At 35.1% G+C, this 26,678-nt stretch overlaps 2 long non-coding RNA genes across 2 annotated transcripts; both read left to right on the top strand.

Annotated features, from left to right (window-relative positions):
- Positions 1-7,865: 7,865 nt before the first annotated feature.
- On the top strand, positions 7,866-8,627 carry LOC113325133. Its single transcript, XR_003347983.1, has 2 exons — positions 7,866-8,202; positions 8,299-8,627. It is a non-coding gene; the product is annotated as an uncharacterized LOC113325133 (long non-coding RNA).
- An 846-nt stretch (positions 8,628-9,473) lies between these two features.
- LOC113325128 lies at positions 9,474-20,915 on the top strand. Its single transcript, XR_003347982.1, has 2 exons — positions 9,474-9,884; positions 20,592-20,915. It is a non-coding gene; the product is annotated as an uncharacterized LOC113325128 (long non-coding RNA).
- Positions 20,916-26,678: the final 5,763 nt, after the last annotated feature.

Below are 26,678 nucleotides of genomic sequence, written 5' to 3'. Positions count from 1 at the left end.
TGGCTTCCCTGACTTGATGATGTGCGTATTTTCTTTGAAGGACCCTGTCTAGAACTGCCCCTTGGAGAACCGGCTTCTTCTCCACTATCTTGATCCTCACCATCTTCGTTTCCTTCACCCTTTTCTGCACGTTCTTGTCTTAGTTGGCGAGTTTTTCTCCTTGTCCTCTTACATTGCTTTGCTAGATCAGCAAACATTTTCTTTGCTTATGGATTTTTAATGTGTTGGAAGTACTCAGCGTATATACGACTTTGCTCAGGTTCAATCACTTCTCCTTTGTCGGCTTTGCAACAAAGTGACTTCATAAAAATCTTCACCCGTTCCCTCTGTTTGCATTCAAATACCGATCAAGATTAACATAATTAAAATTTTATGTAAATGATTAACACAATTCAAAAAATAAGTACTTACCACAAGTTTAAGAATGGAGGAGTCATCTCTAGTGTCGGACGCAGAAGCAGATGAAGATGCTTTGTTGCTCCTCCAACCGGTAGTCTGATCAATCCTTATCACCCTACCGTGGGGGACGCCTTCATAGCATGGCATGCAATCATCTCTTACCTCGTGACCTTCATTAACATGCTCCCACCAAGAGATGTCTACCCTACTAGTACCCAAATGCCTATTATTCCAATGCTCAGTCTCAGGCTTAGGTTCGTAAACAACATCCAACATCTTTTTGTACGCCTTGCATTTCTTTAAATTATATTTTAACGGTGATACATAATCTTCCTCGGGTGAATCTTGAATATACCCAAGCTGGCGCATTACTCTATTCGGATTGTACATTGAGTATCCATAAGGATAAAACAAAGGTTCATGGTAGTATGCAACATCTTGGAGTCCTCCTACTCTACCTTTCTTATAAGGCTCAAAGTTTACCTCTTTTCATGTCATGTTTTCCAATTTTTGGCGCATGGTTAACAACTTCAACTTCTGAGTTTCCTCCTTATCCTGACTTCCAGTGTACTTGTATCGGGGTCCTCTTGGTTTAGTGTTGTTCCACGTTGACTCCAATTGGATGGCTGCATTGTCTTTGGTCAATGAGGGGAAATGTTCGTAAATCCACACCTGAAACAACATTAAAACAATAAAAGAAAGTTAAATCTAAAAATATTGAACAACAAATATTACAAAAAATAAACGAATTTGATAACTCAAATTACCTGAAGTAAAGTCAAATTCCCGTTCATTTGAGAAGTTCGTTCCCGGGATGCCTTTGCCAGCTGAGCGTTCAAATGTGCTACCATGACAGTCCCCCACGAATACTTACTCACCTCCTCCAAGGGATCCAAAAGTTGAACAAGGTTGATGCTGACTCTGTTTCCTTTGCTATCGGGAAATATAACCGAAGCAAGGACGTACAACAAGTATGCGGCTGCCGTCGCACGAACTTCTTTCTCAGAGAGTAGTTCATTGTCTCCTTATCCTCCTGAATCTCCTCCTCCTCCTCCTCATCATCATCATCATCATCACCACTACTACCATTATTTCTTTCCTTACCATTTTCATCATTACCATCATCTTGATCCCCCTCTTCATGACCGCTCGCACCACCATTTCCATCCTCATCATCATCATTACCTTCATCCTCCTCCTCTTGAATCTCCTCCTCCTCCTCCTCCTCAATATCCTCCTCTTCATTTCTATGAGTACCACCATTCCCACCATCACCACCATTACCATCATAAGAAACATATGCACCTCCTAAAGCAATTTTGTCATGTTATGCGATTCTTCTTCTTCTTCGCTTCCAGTAGCAGATATAACAGGAGAGGATGAAGAGGACAATTCAGACGAATCATCACATGGGTCTATGGGTTTGTGTATAAGTAAGGCTACCTCACTCGGTGTTTTTCCTCGTAATAGACCGATATTTAGGTATAAGCAAAGCTAATCCGATGAATGAGATTGAATTTTAAGACCGGAGTATAGAAAGTCTGAATTCCTCAAATCCTCTTTGAACGACTCTTCAAACCAGTTATCATCTTGCGCATGCAACAAGGCGGACAATGAAAAATTCATGTAATTGGACGTGGAACTGAACATGTTTGTAATCCTCTTTCACTCAAATTCAAATTTCAAATTCATGTAAATTCTAACCACATATTTCCACTGCCAAGGGAACAACGTCCAAGGACCAAAATTGAAGTTAGTACTAGTCCTCATCAGCCTGGACCACAGGAGAAAAAAAATTCTAGCGAATATGGTACGTATCATTATTGCGTGTTGTTGGAATTATAACCTTACCCTGGTTAAAAATTAAAGCTCTGGAACTCACCCAGGTTATAAATCTTATCTTATATGCATTTACATCTTAGTGATCACTTCTCTCGTTTTCTCTGTCTTAAACACTATGTCGACATTTACTCCACACTTTTTCAATAATTTAACAAAAATAAATAATGGAACTTAGCCTATAAATTACTTCTTCTGTTTTTGTCATGGAGAGGTTTGCCCAAAAATGTCGTAATTGTGTGCAACGGTGCTGAAATTAAAGGGAGCCATCGATAGAAATGTTGAGTGGTGGAGGAATGGTAATTAATCTTAATTAATATAAATTAGTCAATAATTTAAAATTATATTATAATAAATATTCTTTATTTCAGATTTTATCGGCTATGGGAAGATTGTAAATTGTTTTCTATCGGAATTTCCAAATTATATCGAGGGATCAGATTTTGCTCGAAGATTTGATGGATCTGATAGGTATCATAACTCTCTCTAATCGCAATATATATGGCTAGACTTATTTCTCTATCTCCTACAAACTTTGGTTTGTTTATTCATCATTACTGATTACCTTGTGTTTTTTTCCCTCAAGAATCGGAAACAAAAAAATGTTGTTTGCATATTTCGAGGATCCTTTTAGTCTTAAAAGCATCCAGATCGGTGGAATGGCGTAAGATCTGTGAACTTTTTCTGTAAACTTTATGATTATGTTGATTCTTATCACAAAAAAGAAAGAAAAATCAAGGCCTCAGATAAGCGGTTATACAACAGAATCAGTAATATCACCATAACCGACTGGAAAGCTGCTTTGCCACGTGAATGCAAGGCTGAAGCTATGGAACGTGTAAAGGATTACAGCTTACTTGGTCAATTCATTTGTCAACACAGCGCCACAAGTGATACCCTCATACATGTATTATTTCTTCTCTTTATATATTAAAATAAAATAAATTATTTGTTTTTTGTTATTATTATTAGTGTTTCATTCAACAACAAAAATCCTTCGCAGAAACATTTCGGGGTGACCGGTGAGGGATACTACCAAACTTTTTGAGGATTGAATCAACAATTCCTCATTCAATGCTTCACAGCCGTAGAGGAAGAATTTGACGGAACCAGTGGTCTGGTCCATCACGACTTCTTTGATGACTATTTAATCGTTCCGAGTGCGGTGGTTGCAGATCGACTTTAATTTAATCGCATGCGAGGAAATGGAAACTGATAGTAGGAGTTTGCGGTTTCCATTTTTGTTGGTTTTTCTGTGTGCTCTCTTTGATTTCGTAACTCTTAAACTATTGTCTGATGATGAACTTAATTTTTTCGTGTGGTGTGATCGAATTTCTAAGCTTATCATATTAGTATATTATAGATTCAGTTGGACCTCTATGGACATTTATTTGGCCTTCAGGCTCCCGGATTTTAAACATGAAATTCTGGTCAGCTCAAGCGTTAGGTGATGGGCATATGATCGTGGAAGCAATAGAAATGTTTTTTATTTTTTTAACTTATCAAGGAAAAAAAGAACATAAGAAGCGTTAGATGAAATTGAAGATGATCCTCCAATTGATGTTTGATACTTACATATGTTTGACTATATAAGACCATATTTTAACAAACTTTATAATATAAAAATATCATATGTTTGACTGTATAAGACAATATCTTCCCAATTAATTTATAAATGTTTCTAAAGTGAGGGGTATAGTTATAAATTCGTTCATTAATTTTATTTTGTATAAATTCTTTAATAATTTTAATAATCTAAACAGATTTGACTGAGTATGTTATTTGAAAAATGCACTAATCTCATCTTTGTTGTTACAGTCCGGTAGAAAATGTGTTAAAAGAATTGCAACAAAGAGGTTTTTGTCATGGAGAGGTTTGCCCAAAAAATGTCGTAATTGTGTGCAACGGTGCTGAAATTAAAGGGAGCCATCGATAGAAATGTTGAGTGGTGGAGGAATGGTAATTAATCTTAATTAATATAAATTAGTCAATAATTTAAAATTATATTATAATAAATATTCTTTATTTCAGATTTTATCGGCTATGGGAAGATTGTAAATTGTTTTCTATCGGAATTTCCAAATTATATCGAGGGATCAGATTTTGCTCGAAGATTTGATGGATCTGATAGGTATCATAACTCTCTCTAATCGCAATATATATGGCTAGACTTATTTCTCTATCTCCTACAAACTTTGGTTTGTTTATTCATCATTACTGATTACCTTGTGTTTTTTTTCCTCAAGAATCGGAAACAAAAAAATGTTGTTTGCATATTTCGAGGATCCTTTTAGTCTTAAAAAGCATCCAGATCGGTGGAATGGCGTAAGATCTGTGAACTTTTTCTGTAAACTTTATGATTATGTTGATTCTTATCACAAAAAAGAAAGAAAAATCAAGGCCTCAGATAAGCGGTTATACAACAGAATCAGTAATATCACCATAACCGACTGGAAAGCTGCTTTGCCACGTGAATGCAAGGCTGAAGCTATGGAACGTGTAAAGGATTACAGCTTTACTTGGTCAATTCATTTTCTTGGATTTATATAGCATTTTTGTCAACACAGCGCCACAAGTGATACCCTCATACATGTATTATTTCTTCTCTTTATATATTAAAATAAAATAAATTATTTGTTTTTTTGTTATTATTATTAGTGTTTCATTCAACAACAAAAATCCTTCGCAGAAACATTTCGGGGTGACCGGTGAGGGATACTACCAAACTTTTTGAGGATTGAATCAACAATTCCTCATTCAATGCTTCACAGCCGTAGAGGAAGAATTTGACGGAACCAGTGGTCTGGTCCATCACGACTTCTTTGATGACTATTTAATCGTTCCGAGTGCGGTGGTTGCAGATCGACTTTAATTTAATCGCATGCGAGGAAATGGAAACTGATAGTAGGAGTTTGCGGTTTCCATTTTTGTTGGTTTTTCTGTGTGCTCTCTTTGATTTCGTAACTCTTAAACTATTGTCTGATGATGAACTTAATTTTTTCGTGTGGTGTGCTCGAATTTCTAATCTTATCATATTAGTATATTATAGATTCAGTTGGACCTCTATGGACATTTATTTGGCCTTCAGGCTCCAGGATTTTAAACATGAAATTCTGGTCAGCTCAAGCGTTAGGTGATGGGCATATGATCGTGGAAGCAATAGAAATGTTTTTTATTTTTTTAACTTATCAAGGAAAAAAAGAACATAAGAAGCGTTAGATGAAATTGAAGATGATCCTCCAATTGATGTTTGATACTTACATATGTTTGACTATATAAGACCATATTTTAACAAACTTTATAATATAAAAATATCATATGTTTGACTGTATAAGACAATATCTTCCCAATTAATTTATAAATGTTTCTAAAGTGAGGGGTATAGTTATAAATTCGTTCATTAATTTTATTTTGTATAAATTCTTTAATAATTTTAATAATCTGAACAGATTTGACTGAGTATGTTATTTGAAAAATGCACTAATCTCATCTTTGTTGTTACAGTCCGGTAGAAAATGTGTTAAAAGAATTGCAACAAAGAGGTTTTTGTCATTGAGAGGTTTGCCCAAAAAATATCGTAATTGTGTGCAACGGTGCTGAAATTAAAGGGAGCCATCGATAGAAATGTTGAGTGGTGGAGGAATGGTAATTAATCTTAATTAATATAAATTAGTCAATAATTTAATATTATATTATAATAAATATTCTTTATTTCAGATTTTATCGGCTATGGGAAGATTGTAAATTGTTTTCTATCGGAATTTCCAAATTATATCGAGGGATCAGATTTTGCTCGAAGATTTGATGGATCTGATAGGTATCATAACTCTCTCTAATCGCAATATATATGGCTAGACTTATTTCTCTATCTCCTACAAACTTTGGTTTGTTTATTCATCATTACTGATTACCTTGTGTTTTTTTCCCTCAAGAATCGGAAACAAAAAAATGTTGTTTGCATATTTCGAGGATCCTTTTAATCTTAAAAAGCATCCAGATCGGTGGAATGGCGTAAGATCTGTGAACTTTTTCTGTAAACTTTATGATTATGTTGATTCTTATCACAAAAAAGAAAGAAAAATCAAGGCCTCAGATAAGCGGTTATACAACAGAATCAGTAATATCACCATAACCGACTGGAAAGCTGCTTTTCCACGTGAATGCAAGGCTGAAGCTATGGAACGTGTAAAGGATTACAGCTTTACTTGGTCAATTCATTTTCTTGGATTTATACGGCATTTTTGTCAACACAGCGCCACAAGTGATACCCTCATACATGTATTATTTCTTCTCTTTATATATTAAAATAAAATAAATTATTTGTTTTTTTGTTATTATTATTAGTGTTTCATTCAACAACAAAAATCCTTCGCAGAAACATTTCGGGGTGACCGGTGAGGGATACTACCAAACTTTTTGAGGATTGAATCAACAATTCCTCATTCAATGCTTCACAGCCGTAGAGGAAGAATTTGACGGAACCAGTGGTCTGGTCCATCACGACTTCTTTGATGACTATTTAATCGTTCCGAGTGCGGTGGTTGCAGATCGACTTTAATTTAATCGCATGCGAGGAAATGGAAACTGATAGTAGGAGTTTGCGGTTTCCATTTTTGTTGGTTTTTCTGTGTGCTCTCTTTGATTTCGTAACTCTTAAACTATTGTCTGATGATGAACTTAATTTTTTCGTGTGGTGTGATCGAATTTCTAAGCTTATCATATTAGTATATTATAGATTCAGTTGGACCTCTATGGACATTTATTTGGCCTTCAGGCTCCAGGATTTTAAACATGAAATTCTGGTCAGCTCAAGCGTTAGGTGATGGGCATATGATCGTGGAAGCAATAGAAATGTTTTTTATTTTTTTAACTTATCAAGGAAAAAAAGAACATAAGAAGCGTTAGATGAAATTGAAGATGATCCTCCAATTGATGTTTGATACTTACATATGTTTGACTATATAAGACCATATTTTAACAAACTTTATAATATAAAAATATCATATGTTTGACTGTATAAGACAATATCTTCCCAATTAATTTATAAATGTTTCTAAAGTGAGGGGTATAGTTATAAATTCGTTCATTAATTTTATTTTGTATAAATTCTTTAATAATTTTAATAATCTAAACAGATTTGACTGAGTATGTTATTTGAAAAATGCACTAATCTCATCTTTGTTGTTACAGTCCGGTAGAAAATGTGTTAAAAGAATTGCAACAAAGAGGTTTTTGTCATGGAGAGGTTTGCCCAAAAAATGTCGTAATTGTGTGCAACGGTGCTGAAATTAAAGGGAGCCATCGATAGAAATGTTGAGTGGTGGAGGAATGGTAATTAATCTTAATTAATATAAATTAGTCAATAATTTAAAATTATATTATAATAAATATTCTTTATTTCAGATTTTATCGGCTATGGGAAGATTGTAAATTGTTTTCTATCGGAATTTCCAAATTATATCGAGGGATCAGATTTTGCTCGAAGATTTGATGGATCTGATAGGTATCATAACTCTCTCTAATCGCAATATATATGGCTAGACTTATTTCTCTATCTCCTACAAACTTTGGTTTGTTTATTCATCATTACTGATTACCTTGTGTTTTTTTCCCTCAAGAATCGGAAACAAAAAAATGTTGTTTGCATATTTCGAGGATCCTTTTAGTCTTAAAAAGCATCCAGATCGGTGGAATGGCGTAAGATCTGTGAACTTTTTCTGTAAACTTTATGATTATGTTGATTCTTATCACAAAAAAGAAAGAAAAATCAAGGCCTCAGATAAGCGGTTATACAACAGAATCAGTAATATCACCATAACCGACTGGAAAGCTGCTTTGCCACGTGAATGCAAGGCTGAAGCTATGGAACGTGTAAAGGATTACAGCTTTACTTGGTCAATTCATTTTCTTGGATTTATACGGCATTTTTGTCAACACAGCGCCACAAGTGATACCCTCATACATGTATTATTTCTTCTCTTTATATATTAAAATAAAATAAATTATTTGTTTTTTGTTATTATTATTAGTGTTTCATTCAACAACAAAAATCCTTCGCAGAAACATTTCGGGGTGACCGGTGAGGGATACTACCAAACTTTTTGAGGATTGAATCAACAATTCCTCATTCAATGCTTCACAGCCGTAGAGGAAGAATTTGACGGAACCAGTGGTCTGGTCCATCACGACTTCTTTGATGACTATTTAATCGTTCCGAGTGCGGTGGTTGCAGATCGACTTTAATTTAATCGCATGCGAGGAAATGGAAACTGATAGTAGGAGTTTGCGGTTTCCATTTTTGTTGGTTTTTCTGTGTGCTCTCTTTGATTTCGTAACTCTTAAACTATTGTCTGATGATGAACTTAATTTTTTCGTGTGGTGTGATCGAATTTCTAATCTTATCATATTAGTATATTATAGATTCAGTTGGACCTCTATGGACATTTATTTGGCCTTCAGGCTCCAGGATTTTAAACATGAAATTCTGGTCAGCTCAAGCGTTAGGTGATGGGCATATGATCGTGGAAGCAATAGAAATGTTTTTTATTTTTTTAACTTATCAAGGAAAAAAAGAACATAAGAAGCGTTAGATGAAATTGAAGATGATCCTCCAATTGATGTTTGATACTTACATATGTTTGACTATATAAGACCATATTTTAACAAACTTTATAATATAAAAATATCATATGTTTGACTGTATAAGACAATATCTTCCCAATTAATTTATAAATGTTTCTAAAGTGAGGGGTAATTATAAATTCGTTCATTAATTTTTTTTGTATAAATTCTTTAATAATTTTAATAATCTGAACAGATTTGACTGAGTATGTTATTTGAAAAATGCACTAATCTCATCTTTGTTGTTACAGTCCGGTAGAAAATGTGTTAAAAGAATTGCAACAAAGAGGTTTTTGTCATGGAGAGGTTTGCCCAAAAAATGTCGTAATTGTGTGCAACGGTGCTGAAATTAAAGGGAGCCATCGATAGAAATGTTGAGTGGTGGAGGAATGGTAATTAATCTTAATTAATATAAATTAGTCAATAATTTAAATTTATATTATAATAAATATTCTTTATTTCAGATTTTATCGGCTATGGGAAGATTGTAAATTGTTTTCTATCGGAATTTCCAAATTATATCGAGGGATCAGATTTTGCTCGAAGATTTGATGGATCTGATAGGTATCATAACTCTCTCTAATCGCAATATATATGGCTAGACTTATTTCTCTATCTCCTACAAACTTTGGTTTGTTTATTCATCATTACTGATTACCTTGTGTTTTTTTCCCTCAAGAATCGGAAACAAAAAAATGTTGTTTGCATATTTCGAGGATCCTTTTAATCTTAAAAAGCATCCAGATCGGTGGAATGGCGTAAGATCTGTGAACTTTTTCTGTAAACTTTATGATTATGTTGATTCTTATCACAAAAAAGAAAGAAAAATCAAGGCCTCAGATAAGCGGTTATACAACAGAATCAGTAATATCACCATAACCGACTGGAAAGCTGCTTTGCCACGTGAATGCAAGGCTGAAGCTATGGAACGTGTAAAGGATTACAGCTTTACTTGGTCAATTCATTTTCTTGGATTTATACGGCATTTTTGTCAACACAGCGCCACAAGTGATACCCTCATACATGTATTATTTCTTCTCTTTATATATTAAAATAAAATAACCAAGAGGACCGTTACTCTGTTTCGCTCAAAGTGCTAAAACTTTGAGCTTACATGGATTGAAAGGCTACAACAAATTCCAAAAATCATGTAATTTTGTTTTTTCTCGTGTCTTCGGGGTTCGGACAGTTGTTCTTGTGTCTTCGGTATTCGGACAGTTAAAATGTTTGTATTGTATGATAGATTCTGCAGTAAAATCCTTGGCTATTTTTAAAGCGCGGCTTTCAGCTTAGTAATCTTTCAAGTGGACCGACCAGAATGTAAAACACAAAATTCTCAATCCACTCCCATATTAAACACCTTTAATGTACACTGCTGATTTGCAGTGGTATTCGAAGCAACAAAATGCCTGCTTCTTCTTTTGCCTGGATTTTTCTCTACCTTTAATGTTCCTAGCTTCCTGGAATCCATAGACTTCGACGGTAACCTCAGAATAGTAATCATCCTTTATCATGTTGCGTAAATATAAAACATGGAAACAATAAAACTGAATGACCACAACTTCAAAGTACGCTACAACATATCCAAGTACTCTCCCTGCGTGCTCAGCACATTTCAGCTTATCAGTACATGGTCAAGGGGCGGGTAGTGTAAATCCCAGTCACTGCCCTGTTCGTAAAAAAAAATACCCATCCCCGCCCCGTTACCTATATAAATTGGGGCGGGGCAGGTATAGGGAATACCCATATGGGGCGGGGTTTTCATGGGTTACCCTTAACACTGAGTTAATACATAAATTTGATTATAATCAAAACTTAAATAAGATTCAAACAAAAATAATAATGTAAGAACGACGCATTCTGGAATCTTAAATTCAGTAATTTATCTTAAAGTGAACAAAAAAATCTGTTAATGACTTATTAGTTTTTCTGTTTTTTCCTGTCCCGTTCTATCTTCGTCCACGTTAACCATTTCATTATCTGATTCATTTTCTCTATTTTAACTTTTAGAGAATGTGTTTGATCACAAAAAAAAAAAAACGAAAGTGATGAATGTACAAGAACGATCGAGAATATGATAAATGAAAGAAAGCTCGACTAAGTGGTGGAAGTATAAAAATCATACACATTGTTGCATAAAAGTCTAAACCTCTAACTTATGAAAGATACGGGGCGGGTATGGGGCGGGGACCTTGAATCCCATCCCCACCCCATCCCCGTAGCTTAGTTTTCGCGTATTACCCATACCCGATCCCATCTCCATTTGTGCGGGTAAAACCCTACCCGAACGGGGTGGGTACCCACGGGGATGGGTTTGGGTGGGGCAAATGGCCATCCCTAAGTACATAACAAAATTATAAACCGTTATTTAATGTCCTATATTACTGCTTCGGGCTAATCCATTTTTTTCCTTGGGGTATTTGGTTTTTGGTACTCATTTTCTGACCAAAAACTGGCTTGAGTCTAACATTTGTCCAGTCTTTGCGTATGGTCCAAAGATCAACGTTGACCCGTTTAAGTATTCACTTTAAGTTAATAATTATTAAATAGATTAATTAAAATTTAATTACTAAACAAGTTTACTATTATACCCTTTAAATTTGTATACAGCACTAAGAAAACAAGTTTTCTTTGAAAAAAAATCAATGCAGTTTCTGTGGGTGAGAGGGCCGGTTTGAGGCTGATTTCGATCCTCCTTTTATATTCTTCTTCGCCGGAAAATATGTTTTTCATAGACACATATCCTCGTTACATTTAGGCTGAAAACACTACATATCTCAGCAAACCATGAATGAAATCAACGACAAATGCAGCCACTCAAGGCTATTTTCCCGGTAGCAACAAAATCCAACTCTTCTTGTTTTTTCATTTACCGACAAACTTAAGCCTTTCTTACCAATATTGGCCTCTAAAATCTTGTCAAGCCCTACCGAGAACACCACAAAATTCACAGAACAGCTTGTTAAATGTGACATGGACAACTGCAATGCAGAGACTCCTTTGGAAACTTTCTTCAAACAGCTACAAAGTATGAATTGTTGTGGCTGAGATGAATTTGTTTTGTTCTTCTAACCCTTGTTTATCTCCTTCCCTGCAGAGAATTCAAGCATCAACAACTTCCTTCATCATTCACAAGAAAGAGCAACTTGCTTCTTCACTGATTTTAATGGATCCACAGTAGAGATTTAAACCAACACCACTGCTTCCACGTAAGAAGAAGAAATTGATGAAGAGAAATAAAAATTAATCCAATCAACACCAAAAGCACTAAAATTTCCCCAAATCAAAAACCTAAAAATCAGAGAAATCAACCCAATCGCAACAAAATCAAAACCCTATTTTTAAACCTAAATCTCAATCAGCTGCAATTGCAGCAATAACGGTTTTAACAATGGATTCACCATCAATAACAACAGTTTCATCAAATCCACCTTCTTTGCTGGTTGATTATACTCACCAATTCAATCTTAGTATGTATACTGAATTCTCCAATTCACCAGCATCATCAAACACTGATTTCAGCATTGTTCTTCGGCTTCTGAAATTAATCTCTTGCATAAACCCAGTAGCATCTTGTTCTTCCTCATTTTCTGAATAGCATTTTACTAAAGCAACTAATGTCACAACAAGCTGAAGCAAAAAAATTGATGAGGCAGATAAAAGAGAAGAACGCGCGATTGGGGATATTTAAACTAATCGAGGATATAAATTACTTCCTCCAACCAATCGTATTTGTTAAGGGTGTTTTCTAGAGGCAAAAATACTAAAATATCCTTCTTTCAAGATAAAAATCTAAAAACTTAAACAAAACTAGTGACAAAACATCTAGGTGACCAATTTTGTGGTACAAAAAATCCAACCATATTATTTTTAATAAATTAAAATAATTTCATAAGAAACACAAAAACCCCAGGTCAAATATTTATGAGCAAATTTAGTGTTTGTTATTTTAAAAAAACCCAAACATACCCTTTTACATTCTTCTCTCATTTCTTTTTTTCTTGGTTCTTCCGTCTCCTTCTTCCCACCACAATCACCACCAGCAACAACTTTTTTCTTCGTATCTCACTACTACCACCACCCTCCTCCGCCTCCTTCAATTTCTTCACCATCAACACCATTACCACCACCGTAAACATCACCACCCCAAACTCCTCTCAACGTCACAACAACCATAATAAAAACCCTAACCATAGTTTCATCTTCAAATTCAGAAGGAAGGAAATACATGTGGATCTGGTGATGTTGTGATGTTTCCGTAAGATTAGATGAAGAAATTGTTGCGACTGTAACTGCAATTGAAGAACAGAAGAAGGGAGATGGGTTGGTGACGAATTATGTCGTTCAACAAAAAACATCAAATCGCCCAAGATCTTAAACTTTTCCGGTAAATCATCTCTTGTTTACAACTAATCTTAGATTCACAGAAAAGGTAAATCGGAGGTCAAATTTAGGGTTTTTTTGATTGATTCTTTTTTATTAAATCTCAATGGTTTGTTAGAATGGGTTTTAACATAAATTGAAGTTAGGGTTTGTAGTGAATCTGTGTTTGAGATTTGATTGAGAAGCTGGGAGGAATTGATTTTTGTAGATTGGTGTTGCTCTGGTGAAACTGAAATGGGTTTTGTGGTTGAGTTCTAATTACAGAGAACTGGCAGTGAAGTTGCTCGATTTTGGAAGTGTACTGGATGAACATGATTGTACTGAACCTGAAATGCAATTGTAAATGGTATGTTTTTTCTTGTGATTCATGTCAGGGATAGTTGTTATGGCTAATGGCTGCAGTTATCAGTGTTGGTGACGGGTAATTATGTTGCAGGTGATAAAGATGAAATGGCAAAAGTTCAAGTTACAAGATGAATAGATGTATGCCTAGGTTGTGTGTTGTGAATTGCAGGAACACATGGAGCTGTAAATTGAATTGCATTGAGAGGAGGCAGTGATGTTGATTGCAATTGCAGGGAGAACTGGAGCTATGAGACCGCAGTTCAGATAGAGGTTTGTGATGCTGTGTAGAGGGGTGGTATCTGTGGTTGAGTTCAGCTTGATATGTTTATCTGTGGTGACTGAAGTTACAGTTGGTATTTGTGATGTTATTGATGGGTCGGAAAATCGACTTTGTTTTACCGCAAGTGCACGGTGTCAAAAAGAGCACACAATAGCAAGCACGGTTCGTTCCCTCAAGGAGAGTGAAAACTACTACCAATCAATATCAAGAACTAACTAACCAATTCAATATTTCAGAGATTGTTGTACAAAGAAAATAATCTAATGAACAATAAAACAAATTTATAAAGATTGTAATCAAGAATATGGAAGTATTAAGGCTGTGGAATCCGTTGTAGGTTAGGTTTCACTCATGTTATATAACAAATGTCTCATTTAGCTCATGTACAATAGCAAACCTAGCTATCAAAACATGGAAGATATATTCAGTTAAGAACAATAGACATGAATTTTCACAATGATATGTCTGTTCTCGACCTAAAGATAGAAATCCAAAGTATTAGGCATACATGGCATACATAATCAAAGAATATTCATAAAGAAATTTTTACCAAGGTTTCTTATGGATGTTGTTCTAGAATTCAACTATGAAATATACATGGCATAAGACATGAAAAACTCATTAAACAAACAACCCATTTTTGAGAAACACAAACATGAAATTAAGCTTTTACTTTTGAAACCATTGTTTAAGAACACAAGAAATATTAACCTACAAGTTTATCCTTCACCCTAACAATAGGTTACCAAATCATAGCTTTCTCAAAAATCATAAAAATTGATAAAGGAAATAAACTAAGCATATTAAAAGTCAAACCCTAGTTTCTCCCTGTGTACCACCTCCTCTTTTTTAGTCCGTGTAGTGAGTTAAAGGCATATGAATCCTTTCTTCATAACCGCTTACAGCACCTCCAAACCCAGTCCAATACTGATCCATTTCTAAGTCTAACTTTGGCCGTAGTACCTACACTTCCTTGTTAAACCTGAACCCATCACCAGCTCTACCTGTTTGATTTCATAGTGCAATTTTCTCAAGCATTAGACTTGCAAAACTCCGGGAATAAACCCACCAAACTTCAGCACAAGACCACCCACAGCAACAACCCTTCCTGACTGCTTTCACGACACCAAATTCAGGCCAATTTTGACCCATCTGTTTATCCAGCCATCACCAGTATTATTCAGCTCAGCTCACCAGATAAAATACGATGAAGAGGGGGATCTATAGAAAGTTTTTTTCGACGATTGGGACTTTGGCTCATTCGAAAATCGAGGTTAAGTATTATGCTAACTTGCAGAAGTTCATCGATGTTTGGAGCAAGGATCATAAGAAGGTTGTTGAGTATTGCCTGAATACATGGTTGAATCCTTGGAAGGAGAAGTTTTTTTATGCATGGACCAATAGATACAAGCACTTCAAAAATGAGTCTACAAGCCTTGCAGAGCAGTCTCACGGGTGTTTGAAAAAAAAATTGGATCAAAATAGGGTGGGGTAGTAACGGTACAAGAAGCTATTCACGGGCACGCAGAGGATGTCCTAAGAAAAACAGTCACTCAGATGGAGTTGAGTAAAGATCGTTTTTTGATGAAACACATAAGGGACAAAGCTTTGTTATGGTTGGTAGCACACCAAGTATCATGGTGGGAAATTAACTATATGATGGATAAGTTTGCAGATTTTAGAGCTAAATCGGAAGCCGGAAAGGGAAAGATGATGAAGACGAAGTGTAATTGTACAACCGTTTTTTGGCTCGGCCTCCCTTGTAAACATAAACTGGTGGGTATAAAGATTACACTCCTCTTGAAGATATTGTTCCATTCTGGTAGCAACTTTCATTCATCCCAAAGCCTACGGGTTTAGCCAATGGAGAATTTGGAGACTTGGAGATTGGAAAGTACATCAACGAAAAATACAGAAAAATGAATTGTGCAGGAAGGCACATTTTGGTTGCTAACTTTTGGCCGGCCACCCGTAAGAGCTTGAGGTTTGAAGAAGAACCAGTCAAAGAAAAACCACCCGAAAGACCAACAACTAAAATGTCATTTAGAGGAACTGTTAACAATGGAAAGGGTTGGGATAGAGACCTATCACGTCATGAGCATGTCTAGGTGGAATATGAGGAGTACGAAAATTATTTCCTTCCTAAGTATCGAGTCGATCAAAAAAGCAAGAAAATGAAGATATGGATATTGTTGAGCATGTGGTCGAAAACCAGAAATCCAAACTAGTGGTATGGTGACAATAAGAGGAATAAAGAGTAATCCTAAGATACCTAGGGATTTTCAAGGAACACCACATCGTGTTGCACACACTTTGTACAAAGAGTATACCGACCAACTTCCTTATGTCATCTTAGATCACGTTATATCCACCGACGATGTTGATGGGGATGGGAAATGTGGTTACCATGTTGCAACCGAACAATTAGGACAATTCGAGAAGGCGGACGAACTTAACCTCATCCAAATCGAGTATGCAAGAAAAAAAATGGCGGCTAAACTTGTCGAGGACAAGCAACTCTATTTAACCATGATCATGCAAGGAGATTCAAAAGAGAAAGAATTGAATTTCAAAGAGTTGGTATCTAATGTGAAATGGAGGAAGGGGTCGAAGAAGGTCGGTTATAAGTTTTGGATGCAAATTCCTTTTGGTGGTCAACTTTTAGTGGACGCATTCACTTTTGTTGTGATTGTATTCTGCAAAGGCTTCCCGAAGGGATCTTGTATGTACGTACCCTCAAGAACTAGGTGTGATGCGGCGATAAAGCACATGTCAACAATAACCATTACATAGGATTGAAGATTTCAGAAGAATGTCCTTTACCACGGGTGGCCTATAGTGATTGGGGAGACTACGGCAAGCAGTGGACAAACCAGTATGAGTATGGAATGAACTTGTGGAATGCTTTAGAGACACCAAGTTCAATGCATGAACACGTCAGCTTGTGCGACTTAATGGGGTAGGATATGTTTTTTTTGAGCTTTCTATTTTGAAGTATGATTTTGGAATATGGTTGTATCTACAACTTGGATATTTGTATATCACCTATCCTTAACGAATACAACGTGTTTTATCTTGTGTTATGAACTTCTGATTATAATTCTCTTTTTGCAAAATAGGGTCGTTAATATGCTATTCCACTAAACCTAACGACTCTTAGTCTATCAACAAGGGTCGTTAGGTTTCTATTATAAAGAAAACGACTTTAAGTACACGTTTGTCTGGTCGTAAAGGACTCTATCTATTTCCTAATAACTTTAAGCACAACAACTTCTAAACATACTTGTAAACATAATTAACATAAGATACCGATAGTACGAACTACAAGAGATTACTAATGTATCTAAGAAAGACGTAAGTTAAAGTCGACAATACTAAAAGACATAAGTTCTAGATGTTAAACCATACACTTTAAAGTTCTAGACATAAGTTCTCCTCACCCACGGATACCACCTCGACCTCGGCCTCGACCTCGTCCTTGCATTCTCTGGCTTCCCTGACTTGATGATGTGCGTATTTTCTTTGAAGGACCCTGTCTAGAACTGCCCCTTGGAGAACCGGCTTCTTCTCCACTATCTTGATCCTCACCATCTTCGTTTCCTTCACCCTTTTCTGCACGTTCTTGTCTTAGTTGGCGAGTTTTTCTCCTTGTCCTCTTACATTGCTTTGCTAGATCAGCAAACATTTTCTTTGCTTATGGATTTTTAATGTGTTGGAAGTACTCAGCGTATATACGACTTTGCTCAGGTTCAATCACTTCTCCTTTGTCGGCTTTGCAACAAAGTGACTTCATAAAAATCTTCACCCGTTCCCTCTGTTTGCATTCAAATACCGATCAAGATTAACATAATTAAAATTTTATGTAAATGATTAACACAATTCAAAAAATAAGTACTTACCACAAGTTTAAGAATGGAGGAGTCATCTCTAGTGTCGGACGCAGAAGCAGATGAAGATGCTTTGTTGCTCCTCCAACCGGTAGTCTGATCAATCCTTATCACCCTACCGTGGGGGACGCCTTCATAGCATGGCATGCAATCATCTCTTACCTCGTGACCTTCATTAACATGCTCCCACCAAGAGATGTCTACCCTACTAGTACCCAAATGCCTATTATTCCAATGCTCAGTCTCAGGCTTAGGTTCGTAAACAACATCCAACATCTTTTTGTACGCCTTGCATTTCTTTAAATTATATTTTAACGGTGATACATAATCTTCCTCGGGTGAATCTTGAATATACCCAAGCTGGCGCATTACTCTATTCGGATTGTACATTGAGTATCCATAAGGATAAAACAAAGGTTCATGGTAGTATGCAACATCTTGGAGTCCTCCTACTCTACCTTTCTTATAAGGCTCAAAGTTTACCTCTTTTCATGTCATGTTTTCCAATTTTTGGCGCATGGTTAACAACTTCAACTTCTGAGTTTCCTCCTTATCCTGACTTCCAGTGTACTTGTATCGGGGTCCTCTTGGTTTAGTGTTGTTCCACGTTGACTCCAATTGGATGGCTGCATTGTCTTTGGTCAATGAGGGGAAATGTTCGTAAATCCACACCTGAAACAACATTAAAACAATAAAAGAAAGTTAAATCTAAAAATATTGAACAACAAATATTACAAAAAATAAACGAATTTGATAACTCAAATTACCTGAAGTAAAGTCAAATTCCCGTTCATTTGAGAAGTTCGTTCCCGGGATGCCTTTGCCAGCTGAGCGTTCAAATGTGCTACCATGACAGTCCCCCACGAATACTTACTCACCTCCTCCAAGGGATCCAAAAGTTGAACAAGGTTGATGCTGACTCTGTTTCCTTTGCTATCGGGAAATATAACCGAAGCAAGGACGTACAACAAGTATGCGGCTGCCGTCGCACGAACTTCTTTCTCAGAGAGTAGTTCATTGTCTCCTTATCCTCCTGAATCTCCTCCTCCTCCTCCTCATCATCATCATCATCATCACCACTACTACCATTATTTCTTTCCTTACCATTTTCATCATTACCATCATCTTGATCCCCCTCTTCATGACCGCTCGCACCACCATTTCCATCCTCATCATCATCATTACCTTCATCCTCCTCCTCTTGAATCTCCTCCTCCTCCTCCTCCTCAATATCCTCCTCTTCATTTCTATGAGTACCACCATTCCCACCATCACCACCATTACCATCATAAGAAACATATGCACCTCCTAAAGCAATTTTGTCATGTTATGCGATTTCTTCTTCTTCTTCGCTTCCAGTAGCAGATATAACAGGAGAGGATGAAGAGGACAATTCAGACGAATCATCACATGGGTCTATGGGTTTGTGTATAAGTAAGGCTACCTCACTCGGTGTTTTTCCTCGTAATAGACCGATATTTAGGTATAAGCAAAGCTAATCCGATGAATGAGATTGAATTTTAAGACCGGAGTATAGAAAGTCTGAATTCCTCAAATCCTCTTTGAACGACTCTTCAAACCAGTTATCATCTTGCGCATGCAACAAGGCGGACAATGAAAAATTCATGTAATTGGACGTGGAACTGAACATGTTTGTAATCCTCTTTCACTCAAATTCAAATTTCAAATTCATGTAAATTCTAACCACATATTTCCACTGCCAAGGGAACAACGTCCAAGGACCAAAATTGAAGTTAGTACTAGTCCTCATCAGCCTGGACCACAGGAGAAAAAAAATTCTAGCGAATATGGTACGTATCATTATTGCGTGTTGTTGGAATTATAACCTTACCCTGGTTAAAAATTAAAGCTCTGGAACTCACCCAGGTTATAAATCTTATCTTATATGCATTTACATCTTAGTGATCACTTCTCTCGTTTTCTCTGTCTTAAACACTATGTCGACATTTACTCCACACTTTTTCAATAATTTAACAAAAATAAATAATGGAACTTAGCCTATAAATTACTTCTTCTGTTTTTGTCATGGAGAGGTTTGCCCAAAAAATGTCGTAATTGTGTGCAACGGTGCTGAAATTAAAGGGAGCCATCGATAGAAATGTTGAGTGGTGGAGGAATGGTAATTAATCTTAATTAATATAAATTAGTCAATAATTTTAATTATAATAAATATTCTTTATTTCAGATTTTATCGGCTATGGGAAGATTGTAAATTGTTTTCTATCGGAATTTTCAAATTATATCGAGGGATCAGATTTTGCTCGAAGATTTGATGGATCTGATAGGTATCATAACTCTCTCTAATCGCAATATATATGGCTAGACTTATTTCTCTATCTCCTACAAACTTTGGCTTGTTTATTCATCATTACTGATTACCTTGTGTTTTTTTCCCTCAAGAATCGGAAACAAAAAAATGTTGTTTGCATATTTCGAGGATCCTTTTAGTCTTAAGAAGCATCCAGATCGGTGGAATGGCGTAAGATCTGTGAACTTTTTCTGTAAACTTTATGATTATGTTGATGCTTATCACAAAAGAGAAAGAAAAATCAAGGCCTCAGATAAGCGGTTATACAACAGAATCAGTAATATCACCATAACCGACTGGAAAGCTTTTCCACGTGAATGCAAGGCTGAAGCTATGGAACGTGTAAAGGATTACATCTCTACTTGGTCAATTCATTGTCAACACAGCGCCACAAGTGATACCCTCATACATGTATTATTTCTTCTCTTTATATATTAAAATAAAATAAATTATTTGTTTTTTTGTTATTATTATTAGTGTTTCATTCAACAACAAAAATCCTTCGCAGAAACATTTCGGGGTGACCGGTGAGGGATACTACCAAACTTTTTGAGGATTGAATCAACAATTCCTCATTCAATGCTTCACAGCCGTAGAGGAAGAATTTGACGGAACCAGTGGTCTGGTCCATCACGACTTCTTTGATGACTATTTAATCGTTCCGAGTGCGGTGGTTGCAGATCGACTTTAATTTAATCGCATGCGAGGAAATGGAAACTGATAGTAGGAGTTTGCGGTTTCCATTTTTGTTGGTTTTTCTGTGTGCTCTCTTTGATTTCGTAACTCTTAAACTATTGTCTGATGATGAACTTAATTTTTTCGTGTGGTGTGATCGAATTTCTAAGCTTATCATATTAGTATATTATAGATTCAGTTGGACCTCTATGGACATTTATTTGGCCTTCAGGCTCCAGGATTTTAAACATGAAATTCTGGTCAGCTCAAGCGTTAGGTGATGGGCATATGATCGTGGAAGCAATAGAAATGTTTTTTATTTTTTTAACTTATCAAGGAAAAAAAGAACATAAGAAGCGTTAGATGAAATTGAAGATGATCCTCCAATTGATGTTTGATACTTACATATGTTTGACTATATAAGACCATATTTTAACAAACTTTATAATATAAAAATATCATATGTTTGACTGTATAAGACAATATCTTCCCAATTAATTTATAAATGTTTCTAAAGTGAGGGGTATAGTTATAAATTCGTTCATTAATTTTATTTTGTATAAATTCTTTAATAATTTTAATAATCTAAACAGATTTACTGAGTATGTTATTTGAAAAATGCACTAATCTCATCTTTGTTGTTACAGTCCGGTAGAAAATGTGTTAAAAGAATTGCAACAAAGAGGTTTTTGTCATGGAGAGGTTTGCCCAAAAAATGTCGTAATTGTGTGCAACGGTGCTGAAATTAAAGGGAGCCATCGATAGAAATGTTGAGTGGTGGAGGAATGGTAATTAATCTTAATTAATATAAATTAGTCAATAATTTAAAATTATATTATAATAATATTCTTTATTTCAGATTTTATCGGCTATGGGAAGATTGTAAATTGTTTTCTATCGGAATTTCCAAATTATATCGAGGGATCAGATTTTGCTCGAAGATTTGATGGATCTGATAGGTATCATAACTCTCTCTAATCGCAATATATATGGCTAGACTTATTTCTCTATCTCCTACAAACTTTGGTTTGTTTATTCATCATTACTGATTACCTTGTGTTTTTTTCCCTCAAGAATCGGAAACAAAAAAATGTTGTTTGCATATTTCGAGGATCCTTTTAGTCTTAAAAAGCATCCAGATCGGTGGAATGGCGTAAGATCTGTGAACTTTTTCTGTAAACTTTATGATTATGTTGATTCTTATCACAAAAAGAAAGAAAAATCAAGGCCTCAGATAAGCGGTTATACAACAGAATCAGTAATATCACCATAACCGACTGGAAAGCTGCTTTGCCACGTGAATGCAAGGCTGAAGCTATGGAACGTGTAAAGGATTACAGCTTTACTTGGTCAATTCATTTTCTTGGATTTATACGGCATTTTGTCAACACAGCGCCACAAGTGATACCCTCATACATGTATTATTTCTTCTCTTTATATATTAAAATAAAATAAATTATTTGTTTTTTTGTTATTATTATTAGTGTTTCATTCAACAACAAAAATCCTTCGCAGAAACATTTCGGGGTGACCGGTGAGGGATACTACCAAACTTTTTGAGGATTGAATCAACAATTCCTCATTCAATGCTTCACAGCCGTAGAGGAAGAATTTGACGGAACCAGTGGTCTGGTCCATCACGACTTCTTTGATGACTATTTAATCGTTCCGAGTGCGGTGGTTGCAGATCGACTTTAATTTAATCGCATGCGAGGAAATGGAAACTGATAGTAGGAGTTTGCGGTTTCCATTTTTGTTGGTTTTTCTGTGTGCTCTCTTTGATTTCGTAACTCTTAAACTATTGTCTGATGATGAACTTAATTTTTTCGTGTGGTGTGATCGAATTTCTAAGCTTATCATATTAGTATATTATAGATTCAGTTGGACCTCTATGGACATTTATTTGGCCTTCAGGCTCCAGGATTTTAAACATGAAATTCTGGTCAGCTCAAGCGTTAGGTGATGGGCATATGATCGTGGAAGCAATAGAAATGTTTTTTATTTTTTTAACTTATCAAGGAAAAAAAGAACATAAGAAGCGTTAGATGAAATTGAAGATGATCCTCCAATTGATGTTTGATACTTACATATGTTTGACTATATAAGACCATATTTTAACAAACTTTATAATATAAAAATATCATATGTTTGACTGTATAAGACAATATCTTCCCAATTAATTTATAAATGTTTCTAAAGTGAGGGGTATAGTTATAAATTCGTTCATTAATTTTATTTTGTATAAATTCTTTAATAATTTTAATAATCTAAACAGATTTACTGAGTATGTTATTTGAAAAATGCACTAATCTCATCTTTGTTGTTACAGTCCGGTAGAAAATGTGTTAAAAGAATTGCAACAAAGAGGTTTTTGTCATGGAGAGGTTTGCCCAAAAAATGTCGTAATTGTGTGCAACGGTGCTGAAATTAAAGGGAGCCATCGATAGAAATGTTGAGTGGTGGAGGAATGGTAATTAATCTTAATTAATATAAATTAGTCAATAATTTAAAATTATATTATAATAAATATTCTTTATTTCAGATTTTATCGGCTATGGGAAGATTGTAAATTGTTTTCTATCGGAATTTCCAAATTATATCGAGGGATCAGATTTTGCTCGAAGATTTGATGGATCTGATAGGTATCATAACTCTCTCTAATCGCAATATATATGGCTAGACTTATTTCTCTATCTCCTACAAACTTTGGTTTGTTTATTCATCATTACTGATTACCTTGTGTTTTTTTCCCTCAAGAATCGGAAACAAAAAAATGTTGTTTGCATATTTCGAGGATCCTTTTAGTCTTAAAAAGCATCCAGATCGGTGGAATGGCGTAAGATCTGTGAACTTTTTCTGTAAACTTTATGATTATGTTGATTCTTATCACAAAAAAGAAAGAAAAATCAAGGCCTCAGATAAGCGGTTATACAACAGAATCAGTAATATCACCATAACCGACTGGAAAGCTGCTTTGCCACGTGAATGCAAGGCTGAAGCTATGGAACGTGTAAAGGATTACAGCTTTACTTGGTCAATTCATTTTCTTGGATTTATACGGCATTTTTGTCAACACAGCGCCACAAGTGATACCCTCATACATGTATTATTTCTTCTCTTTATATTAAAATAAAATAAATTATTTGTTTTTTTGTTATTATTATTAGTGTTTCATTCAACAACAAAAATCCTTCGCAGAAACATTTCGGGGTGACCGGTGAGGGATACTACCAAACTTTTTGAGGATTGAATCAACAATTCCTCATTCAATGCTTCACAGCCGTAGAGGAAGAATTTGACGGAACCAGTGGTCTGGTCCATCACGACTTCTTTGATGACTATTTAATCGTTCCGAGTGCGGTGGTTGCAGATCGACTTTAATTTAATCGCATGCGAGGAAATGGAAACTGATAGTAGGAGTTTGCGGTTTCCATTTTTGTTGGTTTTTCTGTGTGCTCTCTTTGATTTCGTAACTCTTAAACTATTGTCTGATGATGAACTTAATTTTTTCGTGTGGTGTGCTCGAATTTCTAATCTTATCATATTAGTATATTAGATTCAGTTGGACCTCTATGGACATTTATTTGGCCTTCAGGCTCCAGGATTTTAAACATGAAATTCTGGTCAGCTCAAGCGTTAGGTGATGGGCATATGATCGTGGAAGCAATAGAAATGTTTTTTATTTTTTTAACTTATCAAGGAAAAAAAGAACATAAGAAGCGTTAGATGAAATTGAAGATGATCCTCCAATTGATGTTTGATACTTACATATGTTTGACTATATAAGACCATATTTTAACAAACTTTATAATATAAAAATATCATATGTTTGACTGTATAAGACAATATCTTCCCAATTAATTTATAAATGTTTCTAAAGTGAGGGGTATAGTTATAAATTCGTTCATTAATTTTATTTTGTATAAATTCTTTAATAATTTTAATAATCTGAACAGATTTGACTGAGTATGTTATTTGAAAAATGCACTAATCTCATCTTTGTTGTTACAGTCCGGTAGAAAATGTGTTAAAAGAATTGCAACAAAGAGGTTTTTGTCATTGAGAGGTTTGCCCAAAAAATCGTAATTGTGTGCAACGGTGCTGAAATTAAAGGGAGCCATCGATAGAAATGTTGAGTGGTGGAGGAATGGTAATTAATCTTAATTAATATAAATTAGTCAATAATTTAATATTATATTATAATAAATATTCTTTATTTCAGATTTTATCGGCTATGGGAAGATTGTAAATTGTTTTCTATCGGAATTTCCAAATTATATCGAGGGATCAGATTTTGCTCGAAGATTTGATGGATCTGATAGGTATCATAACTCTCTCTAATCGCAATATATATGGCTAGACTTATTTCTCTATCTCCTACAAACTTTGGTTTGTTTATTCATCATTACTGATTACCTTGTGTTTTTTTCCCTCAAGAATCGGAAACAAAAAAATGTTGTTTGCATATTTCGAGGATCCTTTTAATCTTAAAAAGCATCCAGATCGGTGGAATGGCGTAAGATCTGTGAACTTTTTCTGTAAACTTTATGATTATGTTGATTCTTATCACAAAAAGAAAGAAAAATCAAGGCCTCAGATAAGCGGTTATACAACAGAATCAGTAATATCACCATAACCGACTGGAAAGCTGCTTTGCCACGTGAATGCAAGGCTGAAGCTATGGAACGTGTAAAGGATTACAGCTTTACTTGGTCAATTCATTTTCTTGGATTTATACGGCATTTTTGTCAACACAGCGCCACAAGTGATACCCTCATACATGTATTATTTCTTCTCTTTATATATTAAAATAAAATAAATTATTTGTTTTTTTGTTATTATTATTAGTGTTTCATTCAACAACAAAAATCCTTCGCAGAAACATTTCGGGGTGACCGGTGAGGGATACTACCAAACTTTTTGAGGATTGAATCAACAATTCCTCATTCAATGCTTCACAGCCGTAGAGGAAGAATTTGACGGAACCAGTGGTCTGGTCCATCACGACTTCTTTGATGACTATTTAATCGTTCCGAGTGCGGTGGTTGCAGATCGACTTTAATTTAATCGCATGCGAGGAAATGGAAACTGATAGTAGGAGTTTGCGGTTTCCATTTTGTTGGTTTTTCTGTGTGCTCTCTTTGATTTCGTAACTCTTAAACTATTGTCTGATGATGAACTTAATTTTTTCGTGTGGTGTGATCGAATTTCTAAGCTTATCATATTAGTATATTATAGATTCAGTTGGACCTCTATGGACATTTATTTGGCCTTCAGGCTCCAGGATTTTAAACATGAAATTCTGGTCAGCTCAAGCGTTAGGTGATGGGCATATGATCGTGGAAGCAATAGAAATGTTTTTTATTTTTTTAACTTATCAAGGAAAAAAAGAACATAAGAAGCGTTAGATGAAATTGAAGATGATCCTCCAATTGATGTTTGATACTTACATATGTTTGACTATATAAGACCATATTTTAACAAACTTTATAATAAAAATATCATATGTTTGACTGTATAAGACAATATCTTCCCAATTAATTTATAAATGTTTCTAAAGTGAGGGGTATAGTTATAAATTCGTTCATTAATTTTATTTTGTATAAATTCTTTAATAATTTTAATAATCTAAACAGATTTGACTGAGTATGTTATTTGAAAAATGCACTAATCTCATCTTTGTTGTTACAGTCCGGTAGAAAATGTGTTAAAAGAATTGCAACAAAGAGGTTTTTGTCATGGAGAGGTTTGCCCAAAAAATGTCGTAATTGTGTGCAACGGTGCTGAAATTAAAGGGAGCCATCGATAGAAATGTTGAGTGGTGGAGGAATGGTAATTAATCTTAATTAATATAAATTAGTCAATAATTTAAAATTATATTATAATAAATATTCTTTATTTCAGATTTTATCGGCTATGG

This window comes from Papaver somniferum, chromosome 1 (genome assembly GCF_003573695.1).
Source record: "Papaver somniferum cultivar HN1 chromosome 1, ASM357369v1, whole genome shotgun sequence".
NCBI classification, from domain to species: Eukaryota; Viridiplantae; Streptophyta; class Magnoliopsida; order Ranunculales; family Papaveraceae; genus Papaver; species Papaver somniferum.
Note: the sequence above shows the minus strand (reverse complement) of the source record. Positions and strands in the feature narration are given on the sequence as shown.